This window comes from Lissotriton vulgaris, chromosome 9, assembly GCF_964263255.1.
Source record: "Lissotriton vulgaris chromosome 9, aLisVul1.2, whole genome shotgun sequence".
Lineage (NCBI taxonomy): Eukaryota > Metazoa > Chordata > Amphibia > Caudata > Salamandridae > Lissotriton > Lissotriton vulgaris.
The window spans coordinates 384,568,531-384,594,020 of record NC_141697.1 but is presented as its reverse complement, the minus strand read 5'-3'; positions in this window follow the sequence as shown (position 1 = coordinate 384,594,020).

The window sequence follows — 25,490 nt, the reverse complement described above, 5'->3', positions numbered from 1 at the left end:
CAATGCCTTGACCTTTCTGCTGTGCTCAATCAGAGCCAAGCAGATCATTCTCAATGGCTGCTCAAATTGTGGTCCCTCGTGGGTATGGAGAGCTTGTCCATGGCTTTGCTTAGGGACAAATATGAATACCCTAAGGTATGGGCTCCTTTCATTACTATCTTATCTTCAGAGTTCCGGGAACTAACATGGCCTGCCTGCCTATGGCTTTTGTAGCTGATCTCGGAGAGCCAGGAAGGAGGTTAATGGGGGCGACTCCCAATGTACTAGCTTTTTCCCCTGGGGACTGCTACTCTTCATATAGGACCACTTGTGTAGGTCTGAGACTGTGGGTGGCTCACCAAGTGGGAGGAGGAGAGGGGGCGGGAGAGGGCCTGGGCTTTATGGGCCAGATGTAGGTAGGCATTTACGGATGTATGAGGTTACAACGCATACTTTTACCACGCATACCATTGCAACGCGGTATTTACAACGAATACCGTTACAGCGCATAGCGCTTAGAGGTGCTGGATAGTGGTAAGTATAATTTTATATTCCAACTCCAGTCCCCGTGGACACTAGGGAAGGTGTTGGATATAAAATTATACTTATTCCCTATCCTAGAGCGCCCCCCAGCGCAATGCGTTGTAATGGTATGCTTGGTAATGCCTGCGTTTTAATGGTAGTGCGTTGTAAAAACTTTGTTGTAACAGTTGTATACCGGCATTTACCGGTCGGTGACGGCCGAATTCGGCCGTTACCGACCGGTAAATGCAATTTGAGATGTAGGGCCCTGTATTTTACAGAATCGGTAAATTTACCGATCAGTAAATTTACCGATTCTGTAAAATACCGAATCGGTATTTTTACCGATTCGGTAAAATTTATATGTAGGTGGGACTCTTCTGAGCCCCACAACCCTTACCGAATCGGTATTTTACCATCAAATATATTTGATGGTAAAATACCGATTCCGGTGTGCATGCACATGTGTGCATGCACACCTGTGCCATATGACAGGCAGACCTGCCCTTAGGGCAGGTATGCCTGCCACATGGCCCCCGAACCTTTTTTGGGGGTGCTAGAGGGTGTCAAAGTGACACCCCCTGCACCCTTGTCAAAATCGGTATTTACCGATTCGGTAAATACCGACCGGTAATGCCCCATTCATTCCTATGATTTACAAAAGGGGGTGGTGATGAACAGAGTGTCTGAATTGAGCAGACCACTCTTACCCAGTCCAAAGATCAGGGCTTGATCCATCACCGTTATTTATCTCACTGCCCCATCCCAGCTCAGAACATGGCTATATGCAAATCAGTCTGTCCCTGGCCCAGTGCATCATGGGAACAGGGCAGACTAAACTACCAAGCCAATTCTTTACCAGAAAGGAGACAAGCTACCGGGGACCGGTTTCTGGCATATCAGCCTCTTCGGCCCGGCTTGCTTGAATCCTGATGGAGCAGTGAGAAAGGGACTCATGTCTGAGTATACCCTGCCACACCTATAGTGGCCAAAATCGATTTACAAAAGGGGGTGGTGATGAACAGAGTGTCTGAATTGAGCAGACCACTCTTACCCAGTCCAAAGATCAGGGCTTGATCCATCACCGTTATTTATCTCACTGCCCCATCCCAGCTCAGAACATGGCTATATGCAAATCAGTCTGTCCCTGGCCCAGTGCATCATGGGAACAGGGCAGACTAAACTACCAAGCCAATTCTTTACCAGAAAGGAGACAAGCTACCGGGGACCGGTTTCTGGCATTTCAGCCTCTTCGGCCCGGCTTGCTTGAATCCTGATGGAGCAGTGAGAAAGGGACTCATGTCTGAGTATACCCTGCCACACCTATAGTGGCCAAAATCGATTTACAAAAGGGGGTGGTGATGAACAGAGTGTCTGAATTGAGCAGACCACTCTTACCCAGTCCAAAGATCAGGGCTTGATCCATCACCGTTATTTATCTCACTGCCCCATCCCAGCTCAGAACATGGCTATATGCAAATCAGTCTGTCCCTGGCCCAGTGCATCATGGGAACAGGGCAGACTAAACTACCAAGCCAATTCTTTACCAGAAAGGAGACAAGCTACCGGGGACCGGTTTCTGGCATTTCAGCCTCTTCGGCCCGGCTTGCTTGAATCCTGATGGAGCAGTGAGAAAGGGACTCATGTCTGAGTATACCCTGCCACACCTATAGTGGCCAAAATCGATGTACAAAAGGGGGTGGTGATGAACAGAGTGTCTGAATTGAGCAGACCACTCTTACCCAGTCCAAAGATCAGGGCTTGATCCATCACCGTTATTTATCTCACTGCCCCATCCCAGCTCAGAACATGGCTATATGCAAATCAGTCTGTCCCTGGCCCAGTGCATCATGGGAACAGGGCAGACTAAACTACCAAGCCAATTCTTTACCAGAAAGGAGACAAGCTACCGGGGACCGGTTTCTGGCATTTCAGCCTCTTCGGCCCGGCTTGCTTGAATCCTGATGGAGCAGTGAGAAAGGGACTCATGTCTGAGTATACCCTGCCACACCTATAGTGGCCAAAATCGATATACAAAAGGGGGTGGTGATGAACAGAGTGTCTGAATTGAGCAGACCACTCTTACCCAGTCCAAAGATCAGGGCTTGATCCATCCCCGGGAGCTTGTTTCCTTCCCAGTGTAGGAATTGGCTTTTGTAGTTTGGTTTGCCCTGTTCCCATCATGCACTGGGACAGGAACAGACTAATTTGCATAAAGCCAGGTTCTGAAACTGGGATGGTGCAGTGAGCTAAAAAACGGTGTTGGATCTAGCCCTGATCTCTTGACTGGGTGAGAGCTTTCTGCTTAATTCAGAGACTCTGTCCCTCACCACCCCTTTTTGTAAATATTTTTGTCCACCCTAAGCGTGGAAGGGTATTCTCAGATGTGAGACCCTTGCTCATTGCACCATCAGGATTCAAGCAAACCGGGCCGAAGACGGCTGTAATGCCAGAAACCGGTCCCCGGGAGCTTGTTTCCTTCCCAGTGTAGGAATTGGCTTTTGTAGTTTGGTTTGCCCTGTTCCCATCATGCACTGGGACAGGAACAGACTAATTTGCATAAAGCCAGGTTCTGAAACTGGGATGGTGCAGTGAGCTAAAAAACGGTGTTGGATCTAGCCCTGATCTCTTGACTGGGTGAGAGCTTTCTGCTTAATTCAGAGACTCTGTCCCTCACCACCCCTTTTTGTAAATATTTTTGTCCACCCTAAGCGTGGAAGGGTATTCTCAGATGTGAGACCCTTGCTCATTGCACCATCAGGATTCAAGCAAACCGGGCCGAAGACGGCTGTAATGCCAGAAACCGGTCCCCGGGAGCTTGTTTCCTTCCCAGTGTAGGAATTGGCTTTTGTAGTTTGGTTTGCCCTGTTCCCATCATGCACTGGGACAGGAACAGACTAATTTGCATAAAGCCAGGTTCTGAAACTGGGATGGTGCAGTGAGCTAAAAAACGGTGTTGGATCTAGCCCTGATCTCTTGACTGGGTGAGAGCTTTCTGCTTAATTCAGAGACTCTGTCCCTCACCACCCCTTTTTGTAAATACCATTCATTCCTATGGGCTTCAAAGCCCATAGGAATGAATGGAGAATTACCGGTCGGTATTTACCGAATCGGTAAATACAGATAATTACCGATTCGGTAAATGGAACATCTGGATGTTCTTACATACCCTCCCTTCTTATTTACCGATTCTTAATTACCGAATCGGTAAAATTCGGTAATTAAGGATCGGTAAATAAGTTCTACCTACACCTGGCCCTATATGTTTGTTTATTCAATTGTTCTTGTTTTGTTATACTAAACGCAGACTCTCTAGCTTCAAACGTGCCATGGTGGGCCCTTGTTGCTTCGTCGTATGAACATGGATGGTGTTCTAGAATTTGCTCATGTCCTATTCCTACACTAACAAGTTTACTTCTCACCCCAAGATGTTGAACGTGGCCGGCCCAAGATGGGTTGTAGGCGACATGCTGTGTTAATTACCTATTTAACCGATTCATGACTCACAAGCTCTACGACCCAATGGGTCGTAGACAATGATGCACTGTATTTTCTTGCCATGTGTTCTGCCAATAAAAACTATTTAATTCTAAAAAGCATTATGTGGCCAGTCCTCCACAGCCAAGCACTGCAGACACCAAGAAGGATTCAGAGTAGTCCCTCCCAGTCTCTCTTTTCTTTGAATACTCTACCCCTTGAACAACGTGGTAACTTTTTTGGCTTGAGTTCCTAACCAAGGCTATTTGAGCAAACACTGTATGCAGAGCAATAAGTGCAACACACACAGCTAATGCCGCTGATATGTCTGTGGCTACTATCCAACATAATTCCATGATTTTTAGACCTGGCATCATTGGCGTGGGTTTCCACTGTATTTTGTGTCTTGGCCTCCTGTGTTTTGGCTGTGTGTTTGACTCGTTTTGCTGGTCATGATGCTTTGGGAACTTTGCCACTGCTGTTCGGTGCCAAAGTGCAAGTGCTCCCTTTATAAATTATTGTTATGAATTGGTGTTTCCATGATTGGCATATTATATTTACTAGTCAGTCCCTAGTATAGTGCACTGTGTGTGCCCAGGGCCTGTAATTCAAATGCCAATAGTGGGCCTGCAGCACTGATTGTGCCACCCACATAAGCAGCCTGTAAATGGGACTCATATCTGCCATTGCAGTATCTGTGGGCAGTCTAGACCTGCAATGTCGACTGGGCAAGTGCACCACTTGCCAGGCCCTAACCTTCCCTTTTCTTACATGTTAGTCACCTTTATGGTAAGCCGCCTAAGTGCCCCTGTAGGCAGGGTGCAGTGTATGTGAAAGGTAGGACAGGCCCTGGTGGGTGTGGCATGTCCTGATAGTGAAATACTACCAATTTCGTTTTTCACTATTACAAGGCTACCTGTTCCCGTAGGAATGAATGGGGAGTTTGCTTATAACATCTTATAAGCCTAACTAACCCTGGGAACGAGGTGGGAAAATAAAGTTTAGTATGCCTGAATGTTAAAATGCATCTTTACGTGAGGGTGATTTTTACATTCCGTGTTTGAAAATACCAATTTTGGAAAGTAGGTATTTTCTTGCTTTGCCATCTAGTGGGCCTCTGCTGGGATATGGATTGACTGTCTGGGTTTGGAGTGTCAGGGGCTGGGGAGGTGCAGTGGCTCCAGAGAGTCTGATGAATCAGGGCTGGGCTGAATAGACCTGGGCTTCATTTAGAGTAGGGGAGGAGATTTCCTTTCACCTGAATGGGCCTGGTCTGCCTTCCACAATGCTGTCTCCACCTCCTGCCAGGAAGCATCACCAGAGAAGACAGAGCTGGTTTTGACAGGGCTTCCCTGACACCAGAGAATAAAGGATGTTTCTGTATAAAAAGAGGGGTCCAGACCCCAGACTTTTAGATCACTTCTGGGAAATCAAGAGGAACCTTTGTCAAGGAGAAGAGCTGGAGAAACTGGAGGAGGAGTACTGCCCTTTTGCTGTGTGCTGTCTGGGGTTGGCCTGTAGTGGCTGTTTCTGCCAAGGAAAGGAGTAGGACTTTGCTGTGCGTTGTGTCCCCTGCTTGAGTAAGATCTCTAAGGGCTTAAAGCGGAGCTTGTCCCTGTTCACTCGGTCTCAGGAACATCAAAGACCTCACCAAACTTCTGTGCACCATCTCTGAAATCGCTGGTTTCAGTTTCCACAGAAGAAAAGGGTAACCAACTCTGTCACCGAGTCCGTCTCAGGATTCTGTGTCCAGAAGGCACCGTAGAGAGCACCACATCGTTTCACAGTGCAACCCTGGTCTCACCTACTCTGCCAACGAGCCGCTGCTTGCACCGCATGCTGTGGGCATCGCACTTCTGCACCACTTCGCAACATGCTACACAGACATTATGGACTCTGTCGCTGCCTGATCGAACATCAACTGGCTCTGTCACTGCATAATGACTTCTCATTACTGCATCGAGCCCCGTCTCACCCTGGAATGCAAGCCTTGGTCTCACTGACTCCTTCAACGAGCCATTGCCTGCACCGAGCTGTGAGGACACCGCATGCTGCAACACTTCCATCGCACACCGCAACAGTGATGGTTGTCCCGGACAGGCTTGTACTATTGTGTTGGCCGCAACAACAAAAGGTACTGTCTCCGAGTCTGTTGCAGCTTTAGCTAACCCATATCAATGCGGGTTGCTCGAATCAGAGTCAGAGGAGCTGTATTTTCATGTTTTTCCATCAATTTAAAGGTTATTTTGCACAGTAACTATTTTCAAGAGTATTGTATGTCAGATTTTTGTCGGATTTGGTCTTGTTGGTTTAGATAAGGTTTGCTTATTATTCTTAACTAGCATGGTGTCCATTTGTAGTGTTTTCACTGTGTTACTGTATGCATGCACAAATGCTTTACACACTGCCTCTGAAATATGCTTCTCTACTCGTGCCAAGCTACCAATGGGGTGAGCAGGGGTTATTTTAGAAGTGTATGCACCTTACCCTGACTAGGAAGAAGGGTCCCTACTTAGAAAAAGGTGCAAACCTCTGCCAACCAGATACCCCCATTTTTAACAATGGTTTATTATGAAATCCCACCTAACGCTAAATCATTTGAACTAGTACCCTTTAATGAGCCTTGAAAGACCAATGACATTGAAAATGACTCTGTATATTTGACAGGAGATTTTTCAATCCACTTAACATGCACTCACCGCCAGACACTTCTTCACGCTTGTCAATGGTTTTGTGGTAATCATTTGATTACTCCGTGGCCCTATGCCTGGATAGCTTTAGGAACTTTTCATCCAATCATGTGGTTGTCAACGATACTCATCGTTCTGCTATTACTGAATGGACATTTCGTCCCTGCAAGAACAATTGCATCATCTTAGGTTCGTGAACTACAACCAAACTCTTCATCCAACAGAGCCCAATGTGGACTCTGCATTTTGAACAGTACAGCTTATCCTGTGCCTGAAGGCACAGCTCAGAAAAAAGTGCCATATCAAATTATGGTACCCACTGAGACACTGCAAATGGCATATTTTAGAAAGTTTCAATGAATGATTATATATATATTTTATTTCAGATCTCTTATTTCAGATTATTGGGACATTGAGACTGTTAATAGAATGATGTCTGATTTACAGGCATAAACTACTTTGAATAACGACGATCCTCATTTGAATTCAGAAAATTACAAAGAAATGAATTTTCATCACCATTATGCACATTATTTCATACATTGTACTAGCTATCCTAGACAATTTCCCAATTGAACACAGTGTGAACATTGTGAGGCTCCATCTCCTGATAGTCATTCTAATATCTTGAAGAAATTCTCTTACTTTCGGAGTGCTGACAGATCAGACCCTTCAGCCCGATGTTTCACACACAAGCCAAAGCAGCTTCCAAAACATCTACCCCTTACCAACAAGTTGATTTACTCTATTAAGTTTAGTTAAAACCTGGCTATTCAAGGATATGAGTATTAGCAAGCAAATGTTGATGTGAAAAGCATTCGGGGAACCAAATTCTGGCAGATCAAAGAACCTTGTTTTCATGCCTGTATAATACAGAAAGAAACTATCTTTCTAAGCTATCCATTATACTTCATGCCTGGGATTTGCAACAATGAAGGATTTAAAGAAACCTTCTATACCAAAAAACTATTTAACACTGTTTAATTGTTTGCAACTTGAAATGAATATGTGTGAATCATACATAAGTGAAGTGTTATAAAATGAAACCTATAATTCAACTCAATTTCTTGTCGAAAGATTAGCCTTATGACCTTGTGGTTCTGATTCCAACATGCAGTTTTTCCTTTCCAATACTCCTGGACCTAAAATGAATCGTACTGTTCCATGTTACAATGCAGAATGCGTGTAGTATTTACAAGATATAGTAGTATGCCAATGATGGCTGTAACAATAGTTTTTCAGCTGTAAAAGAACACTTTTCCTCAATTAATGAAAGCATGGATTTTTTTGACTTTCAACCGGGACCATATCCTAAACGTAATAAAAGATTCCTTCCCAGAGAAATATATTCCATTTATAGTGAACTAAACACATATTCTGAGAAGAAACTGCAGAAAGAATTAGGCAAATAGTTAAAGAAACCATGCGAACAGTTTTTAAAGTTGTCGACAATGGAATGTAAGCACTTTCTAAAAGAGTGCACTGACTAAATAATATTTTGTCCTCAGCTTTAGACCTCCTGAAAGGAGAACTGAATTTATTACAACACAGGCAGGCTCAGTTAACAGCAATTATGCAACTAAATTGGGCATTACAAGCACTTAGATCAGGTTTCATGCCTTGGCAACTTATTAATGGAACAACCTCATTTGAACCATACAATTTGAAACTCATTCAAAAAACAACAGCCAAGAAACAATCTACGTACATACAATTAAGTACATAACAAGTTGAAGAGGTACCATTTACAGTCAGTGACACTACACCTATTAGCTGGCTTATACACTGTATTATTTAATTTATCCTTACAACGTTTCATTTTCATGACTGTCAAAAGAATAAATCTATTGGCTGGCATGAAACTATGCACAATTCGCAATTGTTCCTTTCACGGAAATGTCATTTTTCCTTCATATATTTGAATGAAAATGAGGACGGCCCTGTGTATATCAGTGCAGCAAATTGCAGAAGTCCCCTTGGACCCTCCCTTCTATGTGACTCCATATCATTACACGAAGTGTGTGGTGCTTTGATGCAAGGGTTAAGTTATTTTGTATCTGTTTTCCCGATTGCATAAATTCCCACACATCATGAACTCCTGAATAGCAGTTCTCATTTATTTCTAACCAATGGTACTTGCTGTGGGATGGAATCTGGGCATCCATACCTGATAACAGTTTCTGAAACAAGTAGGGCTGGGAAGTGAACACTGCTCCACCCACAGAGTGTTCCCACTCCACACTCTACTTGGAGTGCGGTGTTTGGCAAAGAAACTGCCACCTGCTGCATGGTGGAGTATGCTCATGCCCACCCCTAAGTAGCTTGATACAAACAAAACTCAGTATTACCAACGCAGTGTACTAGAATGTCCACTGCAGTAATCTATATCACCAAAATTAGATGTTCAAAACTGTGGCAGAATCCGCTAAAAATTCATTTTTTTCTGATGTCAATGAAATGGATATTATTGGATTGGAAGATTGATGAAAACTACTATCATTGGGTCAAAGGGGGTAGTCGATAAAAAGTAAATTATTGTAAGTATTATTATCCCATTAAAACAATCCAAAATGTTGCGGCGAATGGGCAATTTGCGCATAAACCAATTAACTCAGGATCACACAATTTAGTCAAGAGTAGAAAGTGAGACAGGAAGTCAAAGCTTGCGGTGCCATGCTTGGCAGATTTTCATTTTGGAGCCCCTCCTCCATGGAGGTGTGATTTTTTCTTATTGCCTTCACCCTTCTCTCATCAAGTACTTGCCCTGAACGCTACCACTCTAGATGGTCCCAGGTGAGCCTGGCAGCCTGACAGAGGCTGTGCACTCCTGTCTCCAAACCCCACAGCCCTGATCCCTCAGCTCTGGACTCCCATTCTTAAGCATTGTTCAAAAGGGCTGAATTCCGAAGAAGAAAGTGCATGGCTCTGAAGCAAGACTAGAATTTAAGGCGGTGCATGAATTACTTCACATGTTTTACCTCAGTGGACACCAGGAATGTAAAATGCATCTGTTCGCCCTCCCTCACGCGTGCTTTCCTACTCTGTGACTTTTTTTATTATAATGTGTGCCATTCCCATAGCCAAACTCTCCTGATTTTATTCTTGCTGTTCTATATTTTCCCACCATATGTAATTGCCCATCTATCTCTCTACCATGGACACTTGGCCAATTGGTCTCCACAGGGGCATCTCACCTTTTTATCTTTATAGTCAAGGGTACCTTTCCCAGTTGTTTCCCCATCATGATCACACAACCTGGTATACTTCAACACTTTAGCCATCACTGAGATTATCTCCTCGCCGTGGGCAACGCAAGGACATTTACCTAACACAGGCATCTCACCTGTTTGTCTCACTTTCATGAGCACCTCATTGATAGCTCCCTACAATGGACACCTCGTGGATCTGCCTGATTTCAAGACACATCATGCCAATCATGCCACCACCTCTTGTACCGATTCCTCACCCAGTGCTCCCCCCACCAACTTGGAATTTATTGCTCACCGCGGTCTCCGGTGCTATTTACCAAAAGCTCCCCAATCTGTACCAAGCACTGGGGTCCATGTAGCACACTGAAGGTGCATCCTCTCCTTCAAGTCTTAAGTGTCACACCCAAAGCCCATCACTTGTGTTTCCAGCTTTTAATCCCCCGCCTCCTTGTTTTTGCCTCCTCTCCGTTCCAGGTGGAAGGCATCTACAATGCCCTGGAAATGAGGGTAAGAGTCTCCAAACCTCTAGTGAACTACTCTATAACAGTCATATCCTATTCCCTACAAGATATGCCTCCCATGTCCTTTAAAGATGTGGATGTGCTTGCAGCTAAGGTCAAATCTCTGCTCCCCTGACAACCTACTAAAACCTGACCACTTTAGGAAATTTCATGACTGCCTCCTGATTGAGGGTCGGGAATTGATTAATAGGTCACTCCAAAGTGCGGAGAGTCCTAAATCATGGAAGCACGCTAACGTAATTCCTTTGCTGAAGAAGCCCACACTAGATATGTCTCTGCCCGAGAACTTTGGCCCAATCTCTTTACTCTGGTATCTGGCTAAGATTATGGAGTCCCATGTAAACACCGTCCTGACTCGTTATCTGGAAGCAAATGAGATTCTGGACTGATCACAAAGTGGCTTCCGGTCCAGACACAGCACGGAATCTGCCCTCCTGGCAGTTACAGAGCAATTACGGGCCGTGCTGAATGAAGGTAACACCTCGGCATTGGTTTTACTTGACCTCGGCGCAGTTTTTGATATTGTCTCCCATAAGATCTTATTTCAACGGCTGGGGGAGATTAGGGTCAAAGGCAAGGCTCTAGCCTGGTTTGCATCTTTTCTGACTGAGCGCACCTTTCAGATCCACGCCCCTCCCTATCGATCTAGTGTCTGCCCACTCAGCTGTGGTGTCCCACAAGGCTCTGCCCTGAGCCCCTCGCTGTTTAACGTATATGTCCGCCCAGTGGCCCTCTTGGTGAAAGCATGGAACATCAAGATAGTATCATACACTGATGATACCCAGCTGATGTTTACCTTTTCTAACAACGTTAAACAGGATCAAGTGAAATTTCAAGATGACCTTCTGGCCATCTCAGAATGGATGGCAGACACCTGCCTACAACTGAACTCTACCAAATCTGAGGTGCTCCTGGTAGGTCGGGATACCCATCAATGGGACAACCAATGGTGGCCAAAGGCTCGAGGCAATCCTCCCTAACCAAAAATAGCAGTTAAAAACCTAGAGGTCCTAATGGACAATACCTCCTCATTTGAGAACCACGCAAAAAAGTGGCTGGGTCTTGTTTCGGCCTCTTACGCAGTCTGAAACATATCCTGGGATTCTTTGATGCATATATCTGCCAAACGATTGTCCAATCAATTGTGCTGTTTCTTCTCTTCTTAGGTGTCTCCACTGGCTGCTGATTGCACAGAGAGTCCAGTTGAAGACTCTTTGCACCATGCATAAGATCTTACATGGCCAAGCCCCTCAAATCCTGCAAGGGCTCTGTTCTTTATACGTTCCAGGGCGGGCCCTGTGCTCTGCCAATTTGCACTGGCTAGTACTCCAAGAGTGCGCAGGCAAAGAGCGGGTGGGCGCTCCTTTAAGGCATTGGTCCCCGCCCTATGGAATGCAGCCCCTCTTGCTGTGCGGAGCACACAAGGTCATTGGGCATTTAGGAAATTGATTAAAACCTGGCTTTTTCCTTCCACATAGCTCATTCGCTCTGACCCCCCTTGTCTGCTAGTGCTGGGACGCCCCGATGTTGGGGAAGCCATACGCTTTATAAATCCGCCTAACATACCATAACATAAGATAGATGCCATTTAGAATTACTGAAAGGGTTAAGGGGTTCGGCAGTATTATGTCATAACACTTAGCGACGGAATAAGTGAATAAACATGTAGTTCTGAATAATACTTTCATTGGAGTACAACACTGCAGTGTATTGCTTAAAGCAATAGAAGTCGTAAACGGTAACATAAGATGTAACACCTGTCCGCTACTTACAAGGACCAATAAGCAGTAAACGCTCAGTTCACTGAGCCATCCCCCAGTCAGATGCAGGTTGTGAGGTTGGCTTGCCCTGCACTCCGTATTCTGGAATCCTGTCTAGTGGATGGAGAAGGCAATGTTTTAATGCTGGTTTCATGGCAACGCTCTCTATGGCCCGCAATCTTTATTTTGCAGTTCTCCCCATTGGCTAGCCTGTACAGGGATTTTTCATGTTGGGCCACTGGGTATTGTTGCTTCTTAGCCCCTTGGAAGTGGCCACACTTTGTGGCATTTCGTGCATGGCCTGACACCGGTCTGCGACTGCTGGGGGCCCGGAACCCGGCTGGCGGCTTTGCTGAAGGCCCCAGGAGCAGGACCCATCTACCTATGCTATGACCCTGCTTTGCATTCGGGCTTACCTGGCAAGTTGGAGAGAGGAGCTGGGTAGCAGGTGAAATTCTTAATTGAGACACCATGTTCCAAAGGCATCACAGGATGTCACAAGTGTTGTAATTCAATGAACCAACATGAATTTCGATGAGTTTTTATGTAACTCCACAGAATTCCGCGGAGTAAAACTCTGTGAGTTCTACCCGCCCGTAGAAACACTACAGTGTTTTGGAAGGATCTTGCATCCTCTGCCACGAAATAGCATTAGGAACATCCCTTGGTCTAGTATAAAAATTACATTTATGCGTTTAAATGATTTAAACAAGCTATTGTCTGTTCTCTTGCAAAAAGAAGTCCCTTTCACTTGGATGCATGATGTTACAACGCATACCATTACAACGCAACATCCATTACAACGCATTCCATTACAACGCATGCCATTACAACAAATTTTTTAAAAATACCTTTACAACGCATACCATTACAACGCATACCATTACATTGCATGTATGGTAAGTATTGGATAGTGTAGGGGTAAAAATTATTATTCTAACTCCAGGGTGTGCAACAGTAGGGTAAGTGTTGGATAGTGTAGGGGTAAAAATTACTATTCTAACTCCAGGGGGTGCAACAGTAGGGTAAGTGTTGGATAGTGTAGGGGTAAAAATTACTATTCTAACTCCAAGGGGTGCAACAGTAGGGTAAGTGTTGGCTAGTGTAGGGATAAAAATTACTATTCTAACTCCAGGGGGTGCAACAGTAGGGTAAGTGTTGGATAGTGTAGGGGTAAAAATTACTATTCTAACTCCAGGGGGTGCAAAAGTAGGGTAAGTGTTGGATAGTGTAGGGGTAAAAATTACTATTCTAACTCCAGGGGGTGCAACAGTAGGGTAAGTGTTGGATAGTGTAGGGGTAAAAATTACTATTCTAACTCCAGGGGGTGCAACAGTAGAGTAAGTGTTGGATAGTGTAGGGGTAAAAATTACTATTCTAACTCCAGGGGGTGCAACAGTAGGGTAAGTGTTGGATAGTGTAACGGTACTATGCGTTGTAATGGTATGCGTTGTAATGGTATGCGTTGTAATGAATGCGTTGTAATGACATGCGTTGTGGTGGTGTGCGTTGTAGTGTCATGCGTTGTAATGGTTGCGTTGCAATGGCATGCGTTGTAGTGGATGTTGTGTTGTAAAAGTTTTGTTGTAATGCTAGTGCGTTGTAAAAGTTGCGTTGTAAAGGTTGTTTCGCCTTTCACTTCAGTGTTTGAACTTTATGATCTGGTGACAGCCAGAACTGCATCAGAAAGTCAAAGGCTGTTACATACACAATACCCGACACATTTAGCAGATATTGTACAAATGATATTTAATTTGTTTGTAACAACTGGTGTTGTGCATCTTTTTAAGAATGTTGGATCTAGACTGGTGTTTGGATTTAAAGCAGTATTTGGATTGATTCTGTCATTTTTTCATTCTCGGTTGTCCAGTGTCAATTGGAGGATTTCCAAGCTGTACACAGTGGTCAAGAGACAAGCACACTACATGGGACATGCTTGGCTATCTGAATTCAGCAGGCACTGGATGCTCACATTTCACACAATGAATGCTACACAAGTAAAACCCATGTTCTGGTACATAAACCATCCAACTGACGTCATCTTGGACTTACAGTTAGAACAACTCCTAGTTCCTTATCTTGCTGTGGAAAAGATCATTCAACCTCAGCACAAGAGACAATTCTGGCTAATGCAGCAGTCCCTTCTACAGGGTGATACTCATGACAGAGTAATGTTACCAGTGGCACTTTTCAACACATGTCTTGATGAGTGGCTTGACTTGTTATTATCCATAGAGCCCCTTGGAGAGTGGGCGCAATTACCACTGAGTGCCTCAGACAAGGAACCAATTGCTTGTCCATCAAATGCTCAGACTATTAACTGTGAATACCCCCTGTATGGATTCCTCAAAGATCACACGTATGCTGCATGTGCACTTGACGATGTTGACATGTCCGACGATGAGGAGTGCACTCAACAAGTGAATTGACCAACGAACAATGAATTTTTTTCTTCTAAAGTACTACAAAAGCCTATATGAATTATGCTTTCAAAGAGCCTTTTCAAGTTTTGCTTTTTTATTTATACAGCATATTATTAATTTGGTCTCTTTCATATAATCACTGGTATGTTTAATGGCCAACATACATAAAACCCTTTAGATAGACAATCCTACAAATAATCATAAATTATTTGAAGGAATGCAAGGTTTAAAAGTATTCATGCTTGGCTGTAGGTATTACATATGTAATTTGTATCATTTACATATATATAATGGCCTTGATTTATATTGTTTGCTACAATCATATGATGTATGCCATTTTATTATGACAAGTATATTGCAAATTATGTCTACATGTGTATTTTATTTTTAGAAATTTTAGATGATATTAGCTTGAAAGGATGGATTTCCTTACACATTAGTTAAATCCCTATTGGTTAGACGTCACATTCAGGCATACAAGCTGGGGATGACATAAAGCCCTTGAGGTCCAACTCCTTTTTATGTAGGCCCTGCCTCCATCTTAGCTTATGGAGGTCACCATCTTCCCTAATTTAGAGAATGGAAGTCACCCTATTTCTTGATTTATGCAGAATCATTGTCATGTCTGCCCTTTGACGCAGATGTCGCTCAACCTTATCTTTCCTGGAACAGTGAAAGCATCAAACCCTTTGATCAATGACAAAAGCACTTGTTTCGACATTCATTTGGGTCGTATGTCTGCTCTTTATCAGGTCAAGGTTCAATAAGAACACATACAAACATTTAGCTAAAATAGTGTCGTTTTAATTAATCTCAATCTTACCAGCAGACTTTGAAGATTTCCACAAAGGTAAATAGTATTATACATCAGGGCATTAATCCTTCACACTCTAAGGACCTGATCACCGGTTTAGTGGTGTGGTGCCGGGTCCGCCCTGCAGCTGTACAGCCAAACCCGCAGTGAGACCAGCAGCTAGATTTGGAGTTAATCTCGTGTCTGGCTGGCTTTGTTTTGATGTTCTCATGCAGTGCCCTGATAATGGGCACCGCAATTGGAGCGCCAAAAACAGTTCCTGTATGGCATGGACTGAAAAGTCCATGCAATGTAGGAACTGGGGTGCAAGCACACAGGGTGGCACATGTTGTGGCCCCTGTGCCTCCTCCGTATGTGGATGTGTGAGGCACAGGGGGCTCTCCGCCACAGTGTACATGGAGTACAATCCGCTACATGTCTCCCCCGGTGGAGAGGAAACTCATAATATGCTTGGCAGGACCGCGCGGTCCCGCCAAGCATATTAATGCCTCCTGACCGTTGCAACGACCGCCAGGGAACGTCAGTTCTCTGTCGACCGTGACGGGGCTTTGGTTGTCTGACCACCCGACTCGTAATATGGCAGGCAGGAGACTGCCACAGCTGTGCCCCCATGAGTCTGGCAGGCCGTGGACTGCCAGACTCGTAATCAGGCCCTAAATTACAAAATCAAGAACCCGAAAACAGTGCATTCTTTGTCCAAGCCTCCACCTCATGCAACTAGATCTTCTAAAGAGTCCAGGGTAAAGCAGCATTGGATGATATGCAACTATTAACACAAACCCAATTAGTCAATCAGTAAATGAAACCTGCGCTAAATGACACTTACTTTGCTTTTGTGGTCATTTTTTCATGTACCGAATAAAGCTTCATGAACTGAACTGACACTTACGTTGATTGCTCTTTGACTAGTGCCCCGGAACCACTTTAAGGGTTTATAAAATGCTGTGGCATAACATGACAACATGCTAAAAACTACTGGTGCCACTCATGAATGACATGCAATGTGTACAATTTTCAGGAAGACAGGACAACGTACATACTTGCAGGTGTTATAAGTCTCCCCTCCCTTCTTGGTGCCAAAGCACAGTTGGAAGGCAAAGTTCAGCTGAAGTGACCCCGATGGATCACAGTCCACCCTTTAATTTGTGTGCATTGTCCCTTTTCCTCTACTCCTGTGCCCTTTGCTGTTTATTCAGAGTTGTTTGTTTCAATGCAGTATTCAGTCGCCTTGGGGAAAGTGTTCGAGTAGAGACATTATTACTTTGCCTCAAAATTATGATACGAGTTGTAATGTGCTCCTTTACATAAACCGCATAGACGTTTTGAATGCAGGTACAACACCTCCACAAACACAGCCCCCCTTAATAAGTTAGAAGGGTCGTTTTAATGCCAAGTAGTTTATTACTTCTGGCAGAGTTGTGTTGCCCCACATGAAATCGTCCGTGAAATCACTATGTAAATATAGAGTGGATACTGTCCCAGAAGCATGCGGGATCCTTTCTGGAAGGGTGTGGGCCAAGCGTAGCTCTTTCGTGGAAAGTGAAGCTTAATCCAAAGGCAACCACTTTCTTTAATAAAAGAACCGTAACTGCAAATCTTAAGAAGAAGGAAGACCGACCACGAAAAAGCCTTTTTATTACTGCAAAAAATGGCTCCTGGGTTTCACACTAAATTACATTTAAACAGGAATTGCATTTATAGAACAGTAGTTTATTCCACAACGGGCCCATACAGAATGCACAAAAACATGTTAACTATGCACCAACGACATTACCACGTTTTACTCTTTCTGCTAACTTAAGGAAATGTGGTTTTGCCACATTCATAAAATTTCGTAACATCACATTGTGCGTGGAAAAGGCTGGTTTTAGCTAGTTCAAACATAAAGGCACAAAACTAGTGGTGAGTTTACTATTATTTCAAGTAAAGAGGTACAGTAACTGAAGTTATTGCTTTGCGTTGTGTGAGATGAAGAGAGCAGGGCAGGTACCATGTCTACAAGGGTACACTGCTCTCATTCCAAGCGCCGGGGCACAATTAAGCTGCATTGCACCATGCAAATACCTTTGCACCATAATGAAAAGGCTCGTTGCATTTGGTCTAGCACAGGTTTAAAACGTTAAAACTTGTCTCACTTTTGTAGATATACCACGTTTGCAAAGTTGGGAAACTTTAGAGAAAACTAAAAGTTTTTACTAATTTGCGCCCGCCTCAACGAGTCATTTGTGCCATGTCTACAAATGAAAAGATAGGACTTTGTGTCAAAGGCCATGGGCGGTAACACTCTTGGAGCTACACATGGGATCCACAATGAGGCGAAGTAACAGCATAAAATGCTTCTTTGAGTTACTTGTAGGTAAAGGTGCACCAGGAAATAAATAATAAACCAATAAGATGCACAGTATTGCATCATTTTTGTTGAATTTGCACTGGAGCAAAGTGTTTATAAAATTGACCCTTAGTGTGAACATAGCTATGTAGCACCAGAGCATTGAATAATATTTATACATTTATATACAGCTCTGTAAAGCTCTGAAGTATCATATTGCAGTCACTTTGGTGCGCTGAAAGCATAATTAGTTAAAGGTTAAGAAAACATATATAGTAGGCTTTGTACAATTCAGCCTTTTCGAATTTGAAAGATATCTAACTGGTATTCATAAGAAATTTCCATTTGCGCAAAGCATTGTTGACAACCTGCATGAATGGTTCAACTTTCAGGAGTTATCTAGAGTGCAAGAGTATGGATTCTGCTCTGAGAAGTGGATAATATTGTTCCAGATTTGGACCATTGCAGACCCGTGGACTTTCTTCCAGTGGCGGCTCGCTGTGAAAGTAATGCGGGGTGGTAGGGTGGGGAGGGGCAGGGTTTGGGGGGTAGTGGAGTCCAACATACGATGGACAGGAGTAAGGTAAGTAATTAAATAAATAAAACAATTTACCTTGTGCCCGCTGCATCGCTGAGTTGGCGATGCAGCGCGTACAAGGTAAAAAAATTTATAGTGTTACAAGGCAACTCCAATGCTAACCTATGGGTGAGATAAGCTTTGTTGTGGGGAAAAACAAATTTAGAAATTGTTTACCACCAGGACATGTAAAGCTCAAATTCTACCTTGTAACTGCATTGCACCCTACCCTTTGGGCCACCTCTGGCCTACCTTAGGGGTGCCTTACATGGAATAAAAGGGAAGGTTTGGCCCTAGCAAGTAGGTGACCTTACCAGGTCGACATGGCAATTTAAAACTGCACATACAGGTTTTGCATTGGCAGGCCTGAGACAGGTTTAAAGGGCTTCACATGTGGGTAGCACAATCAGTGTTGCAGGCCCACTAGTAGCATTTGATTTACCGGCCCTGGGCATATTTAGTGCACTGTACTAGGGACTTATCAGTAAATCAAATATACCAACTGAGGAGAAACCAAATGCCATTACATTTTCTGACACAGAGCACATGCACCGTAGCACTGCTTAGCAGTGGTAAAGTGCCCAGAGTTCTATAACCAGCAAAAATGGAGTTCAGCACACAGTCAAAAACAGGAGGTCAGAAGCAAAAAGACTGGGAAAACCACACCAAAAGATGCCAGGTCTACCAGTGGTGAGGGGACAGATGCATGAGTTGCATGAGCCACCCTGTACACCTACAGTATCTAAGTAAATTCTTAGACATTGTAAGTGCAGTAATGCCATTAAGACTATGTGGTACTGGGAGTTTGTCATTGCAAACTCCACAGCACCATAATGGCTTTACTGAAAACTGGGAAGTTTTCGTATTAAACTTCTCAGTACATTAAAACCACACTGATGCCAGTGTGGGATTTATTGAAAAATGCTCTCAGAGGGCATCTTAGAGATGCCCCTTGAAAAACGACCTAACACTAATGTCATAGCTGAGTGGCTGCTAACCAGCTGCCACCACCAGACATGTGTCTGGACCCCTGGGTCAAGAGCCTGCTGCTCTCGGGGGTCTGTAACAATGCAAATCCTGGGACGATGTGCCAAACCTCCTCCCCCAGGATGGGCACGGTCCACGAAGGGGAAGCTTCAAAGGCTTGCCGCCTTTGTGAGCTACCCCAGCCTTTTGCTGCTTCCAGCAACTGGCCCCCATCAGTTCTGACTCCCACTTTGGGCAGGAGAATCAGCGGGAAAACCAAGTGAGGAAGGTGGTGTGTCCACCTTTGCCAACCCCACCCCTCAGGTTTAGGAGGAAAGGTGAAGAACAACTCTCAGTCTTCGTCAACTTGAAGATGGGGGGACCCAGCCAACCAAAGAGAGGCTTATGCCTCCCTCCCACTGGAGGGTTGTATAATAGGGTGTGTACCCACTCCAAGGAAGGGACCCATTTGTCCCAACCTTTACTTACCTGTAACGCCCCTAAATCTAGTATTCAAGCAATTCCGAACCTTGCCTCCTCAGACATGAATCAACCAAGAAGAAAAGAAGAGGGACCAAAGAAGCCATGCTGAAACTAAGAAGAGGCGGGCACCCACTGACTTGGCCCCACCCCTACCGGACTGTCCCCACTTCGAACCTGCTCCAGCGAATTCCCGGTGTGTCCTGCAGCCAGCAGCCTCAAGAACCCGAAAGACCTGCTCTGCCTTCCAAACCCAAGAGTTTGTCACCGGTGAGCACTGGATTTGCTCACCAACAGACTCCGGCCCTAGCCACAACCCTGAGTCTGCACCACTCTGCAACTGATGCCTATGGCCCGCGTTCGAGTGGCCCAAAACCATGAGGACATCTCCCTAACAATCCTGACCTGAGATCTGGTGATCTTTGACCTGTCTCAACTCTCTAAACGATGCTTGCAGCCCCTTCTGGATGATCCCCCTGACCGTGACTGGAGCTGGTAAGATAACCCGACGTATAAAACACCCCTGCACCCGACGTCCCCCGAACCCTGGTTCTAACCTCAGAAAGCCAACTCCCAAACCCAAGTACTTACCTTGAAACCGATAACTTCATTTCTCTCCGTAGGACTGCATTGACTTGTGAAAATTGCTTTAAAGTTTTGCATGATATCTAGGCATATCACACTGAGTAGAAGAAGTAATTCATAAAGTAATCTGAAAAGTAATCAAAAGTAATCTAACTGTAATTTCAACTGTATTCAAAGCATTTACAAACCTGTAACAAAGTCATTTTCATTCAGTTTGCTTGTATTGTTCAACCTGCCTTGAAAAGTACCATTTACACATTTACCTGTGCCTGGCTTGCTTGGTTCTAGAAAATACATATAACGAAAAATTATTTTTATACAAACCAAATTGGTCTGAGTTCAGTCTTTGAGTGTGTAACACCATTTGCTTGCGGCCTGAGTGTGTACACCACCCTCTAATAAAGTCTTACTGCTCGCCCACACTACCACAAATAGAGAGTAAGATGTTATCTACTTTTACCTCATCTACCCTTGGGGTTCCACTGGACTCTGTGTACACTGTACTCATTTTGGTATAGTATATACAGAGCCAGCTTCCTACACTTGTTTAATCAGAAAATACAGAAGATCCAAAAGAAAATTGACTAGACAAGCCTACTCTTCCTCTGACACCAACTCTTCCTCAGTATATCCGATGACAGTCATCCTTCAAACCCCTGTCTCACAAAGACCTGCTGATGTCCTCTATACTGCAACCAATGAAAATGCTATCTTACCCTAATTCTTCGTTAAAGCATCTGGTGAAATGTTGTCGCCACCACTAACCAATGGCAACATCTCCTTTACTCAATGCATCTTCCCTGAAACTCTCAAGTTAGGTCAGGTACTTCAATTTCTCAAGAAATACACACTAGACCCTGCCCACCGTGCCATCTACCAGCTCATCTCTCATCTACTCTTCATCGGCAAGACCATTGAAAAACAGTCTAGCTACAACTTCAAGATCACATAACACCAACCATCTCCTGCACAACTATCAAGCCAATTTCAGATCACCCTGCTACATAGAGAAAGTTACCTTATCTTTCAAAGACGATGTCCTCCTAATCAGAGAAAAAGACAAACTTGTGTTGTAATATCACTTGATCTCTCAGCTGATTTGTAAACTTTTGACAACCCCACCCTCATCATTATCTGAAGTCAATAATGTAAAATATCCTTCTCTGGTTCTCATCTTACCAATCCAACTCAAACAAATTTGTTTCCATGGTCACCTACAGGACCCAATAGATCATAATCACCAATGGAGTTCCCCATGGTTCCAACTTGCCCACGGTCATCTTCAAATAGAACCCCTTGGGTCTCTATTAGGCGTGGAGGAACTTTTAATCACCGCAGAGCAATCAGAGTAATTTTGATATTTTCACTTAACTCTTGTGGCAAGAAAGGATCAAAAATTATATGTTTACTCTCAGTTGAGTAATTTTGAGTAAACTGGGTTAAAATGTCTACCGCAAGAGCACAGGAAAGGAGCGCAAGTGGCTGCTGGCTGCTGGTGATCATGTTCTGTTGAATTTAGCTCTACTGTTTTTTTTGCACAAATGCATCCTCTGGTCCATTTTGGATGTGAGAGTGCATTTTGCTCTAAAAAAAAAAGCTCTACATGGAGGCTTATGTTCCTTCACTAATTCTGTGTAATTGTGCATAATTTTGCAGAATAATTAGGCTTAAGCAAATGGCGTGAGTTATGCCACCCACAGTCTCTACCCATAGAGCACAACAAATATGCCAACATAATACAGTTGTATTTGAACGTTTCATCTGCTCTAGACAATCTGTTTATTAGAATCCAAATATTTACCTCTGACCCCAGATCATAATTGGAGACTTCTGTTAAATGAATCTGATAAGTTGTTTAGCCAGCCAGTCAGCTAAAACCAGAAAGTCAACTTGACAGGCCGTGACTGACCAATTTGGGATGGCCTATTTCTATCTAAAGAAAAAAATATCTCAGACAGAAAAAGAGCTAAATAAAACAGACAATATGGTTGATTTAGTTATATGATGAATGGTGTCCTTTTAAAGGTATGACTGTCCTACTGAAAGGTGCTGTCTCTATTATTAGTATTATAGAAAGCCCGTACTGTTTCTTTAAAGAGACATGGCATTCCCACTGTTAAGTTCTGGTAATGTGTTAGTAAACGGGTAGAACCCTGCTGAGAAGTGATGATGCAGTGCAATTTGAAACAGTGACCAAAACAATGGTCCTGATAAGAAGTATAAACACTGCCTAATTAGAATAATGGCATTTCTGTTTTCAGGTACCTTACATTGTCGCATAAAATCCCAGGCACCTCTGCCTTGCGGTTCTGGTACTGGGACATTAAAAGGATGGATACTCAGCATTGCTGTAAATTTTGTATTCATTAGACTTGTTGAGCAGTGAAACTCACACAACACATATTAATACGCAGAGCTTTTCACTATAAGAAGTTAGACCTATTAATATTGTGATTCCTTGTGTTACAGTACCTCACAAATCAGTACTATGAAAGTGAAAAAGACAGGGCTTGACATAATTTGTGATCTACTGTATCCCACCTTAATCCTTGTTCATCACCTCACTTATGATCACCTTTTAGGTGTCCCTTAGTTCACCTTGAAGAAGCCTTCTTTTCAGCTATCCTAAAGGGCCTGCATCTATGACTATATGTATAGTTCAAATCTAGCTAAATCAAATGATGTGCACTTGAGTGAAGTTAAAGATGAGAGGAGGTAAAGGCTGCTTTTTTCATGAGAAGGTTTTAATTCATTTGTTTCCACGTGGGCTAAACAACTGAAGGTGCTACTTTTGGACAATGTATTCTTTAAAGAGTATTTTCTGACTCTTCTGAAATAGAGGAGTGAATGTATTTGCTAGAACTCTGTATTGGAATGAGTTCCAAATTAAGAAAATACCTGCATTCTGCTCTTCAAACCTGCTGATGTTCGTTTTGCAAAGATTGGAAGGTACAATATTGTACTGAAGACCGCAGCGGGTGAGCGAATGTACATATTTAGTCCCTCGGGTTAGTATTTCTGCAGCTCTCCACAAAGTCCCTGTTAATCTTCATTCGGCTGGTAACAAGAGAAACTGTTGGACTGAGTTTACAACATTTTCACAAACTCTGAGGATCGGGGGAATTTTACCCAAAGACCCTACCTAATAAAAAATATGTGGAGTCTCCATGTGAAATGTTGGGTGCAAAAGAGAACTAACCCATGGAATTGGGACCAGAAATTCTGATTTATCTTGTAATTCCTATTTTCTAAGGGTCCCACTTTTAATCACGATAACTGCTCCAACTGAGTAGCTGCTGCATAGGTAACTCTGAGTGATAGAGTTATTTTGTAGAGTGATCAGGGACTATGTGATGTGGCCCTTAGTGGTGTGAAGTAGAAGTCTGAGATGACAGCGAACATGTAGGACTGGAACATCAGTCATAGAGCTTCGTCTTTATTTTGTTTCTTTTAATGTAAATTCCACCTTCCTCCCTGAATGGCTGTCATGTTCCTTAATTGTTTGTTCTGTTTTCGCCATCAACATAAAACTTCTGCTTCAGTTCAGACGCTTTGTAAAGCACGTCGATGCCTGGTTGGTGTTGAAAACAAATAAATAAATAAATGCAGACATACATATATAAATTCGAACAGAAAATAGTCAGTGCGCGCCTAGTGGGCTTTCACTGATATCTAAGAAACCGGCCAAAAATGCAACCACTTTTAAAAAATGTCATTAGCTACCAGTTAGGACGGGGCACTTACCAGCAGCGCTTGAGAAATTCCCAACACTAAATGTTGGGAGAAGTAACATTTGTAGTCAAGGCTTGATCAAATTCCAACGGCAATCCCAACTCAAAAAATGATATTAAACTCTACAAACCTCAGTAGTCAACAGGCGGTAGATAACGTATCATATTTTGAGGTTTCATAATATAAACTGCATTTACAGTACAGGATGTAAAAATTTAAAGGTGCAGTGAGACTCAAGCACAAAAGTGGGACAAATCAACAAGCAGAAATTTGTATATGCTCCAAAAATTAGCAAAAGTGATAGTCAGTATGCCCTGACTGCCAAAAGGAAACATGGTGTGCGAGGCAGCTGCATTCACTTAAATGCAAAAGCACACTTTTTAAACATAGGAAATACAAGCTCTCATACTTTTGCTGAGGCCACTGAATGCCATATTTAGTGGCCAAAATATCAATGGATCTATCCATGAAAGTATCATTTTAGTTCAAGAAAAATGCAATTTGTACTACTTATTTTGACACTACTATATCATTGTTGAAACAGGCTTATTCCCCTAGCTTTGTATAGCAATTGGTTACTTGTATTTAGCAGCGTAGGCAAGTTTATGATATTAGGGTTGAAAATAGAAGCTTCAGAAATGTCTGGCGTTGCCTCTGCACATGGCTAAGGGCTTGATTTTGACCCACTCCGTATGACAGCCCTTTGTCTTTATAGTGTTGACAAATAAAAAAAAGAAGAGTGCCCATGCCTCAGGTAAGACAGTGATCATATGCAGTCAGTGCATAAGATATAATCGCTGTATCCTCTCTCTGAACTTGCAGATATTGCCTGTACCACCTAAAGGGGTTCTCCAAAACCTTGTTTTCATCCACCTCTGAATGCCCTGCAGGTAATGTTCTTGTTTTTTAGGTGGGTGGAGATAAGGGATCGCTCCATTCCACAGTTCTCATCCCACTTTGAGTCCTTTTATACAAAACAAACTCATCCACAGGTCTTGAACATGGTCTTCTCCCTTGCATGACTGGCTATCTCACATGGCTACTCTTTTTCCTCTAGGCTTAGGATTGACTCCTGGGAAGTTGCTTAGCTGAAACAGCGATGGGAGAGAATCTGAGGATTCGTCCTCATGAGATAATGGAGAGAAGATGCACTTGGATGAGAGAGATAAGTAGGCATAGGAACTGAGATAGCAGCTGGGTGAGTGATGGATGGAGGTGAATTATCTGTAGCCAGGCCTAGTTTCCCTGCCCTTGCTTCTTGTGACTCAAGATTTGGAATCTGGAAGATTACCTGGTAGTGGAGACTCCTGGTTCACAGCAGTGAGTTTTTTTGAGAGGCAAGAGTGTGCATAGAGCCAACAATCTCCTCGTTCTGTGCATTATTGGAATCTACCAAGAGGGTGGACTGGTGAGGCAGGAGACTTGC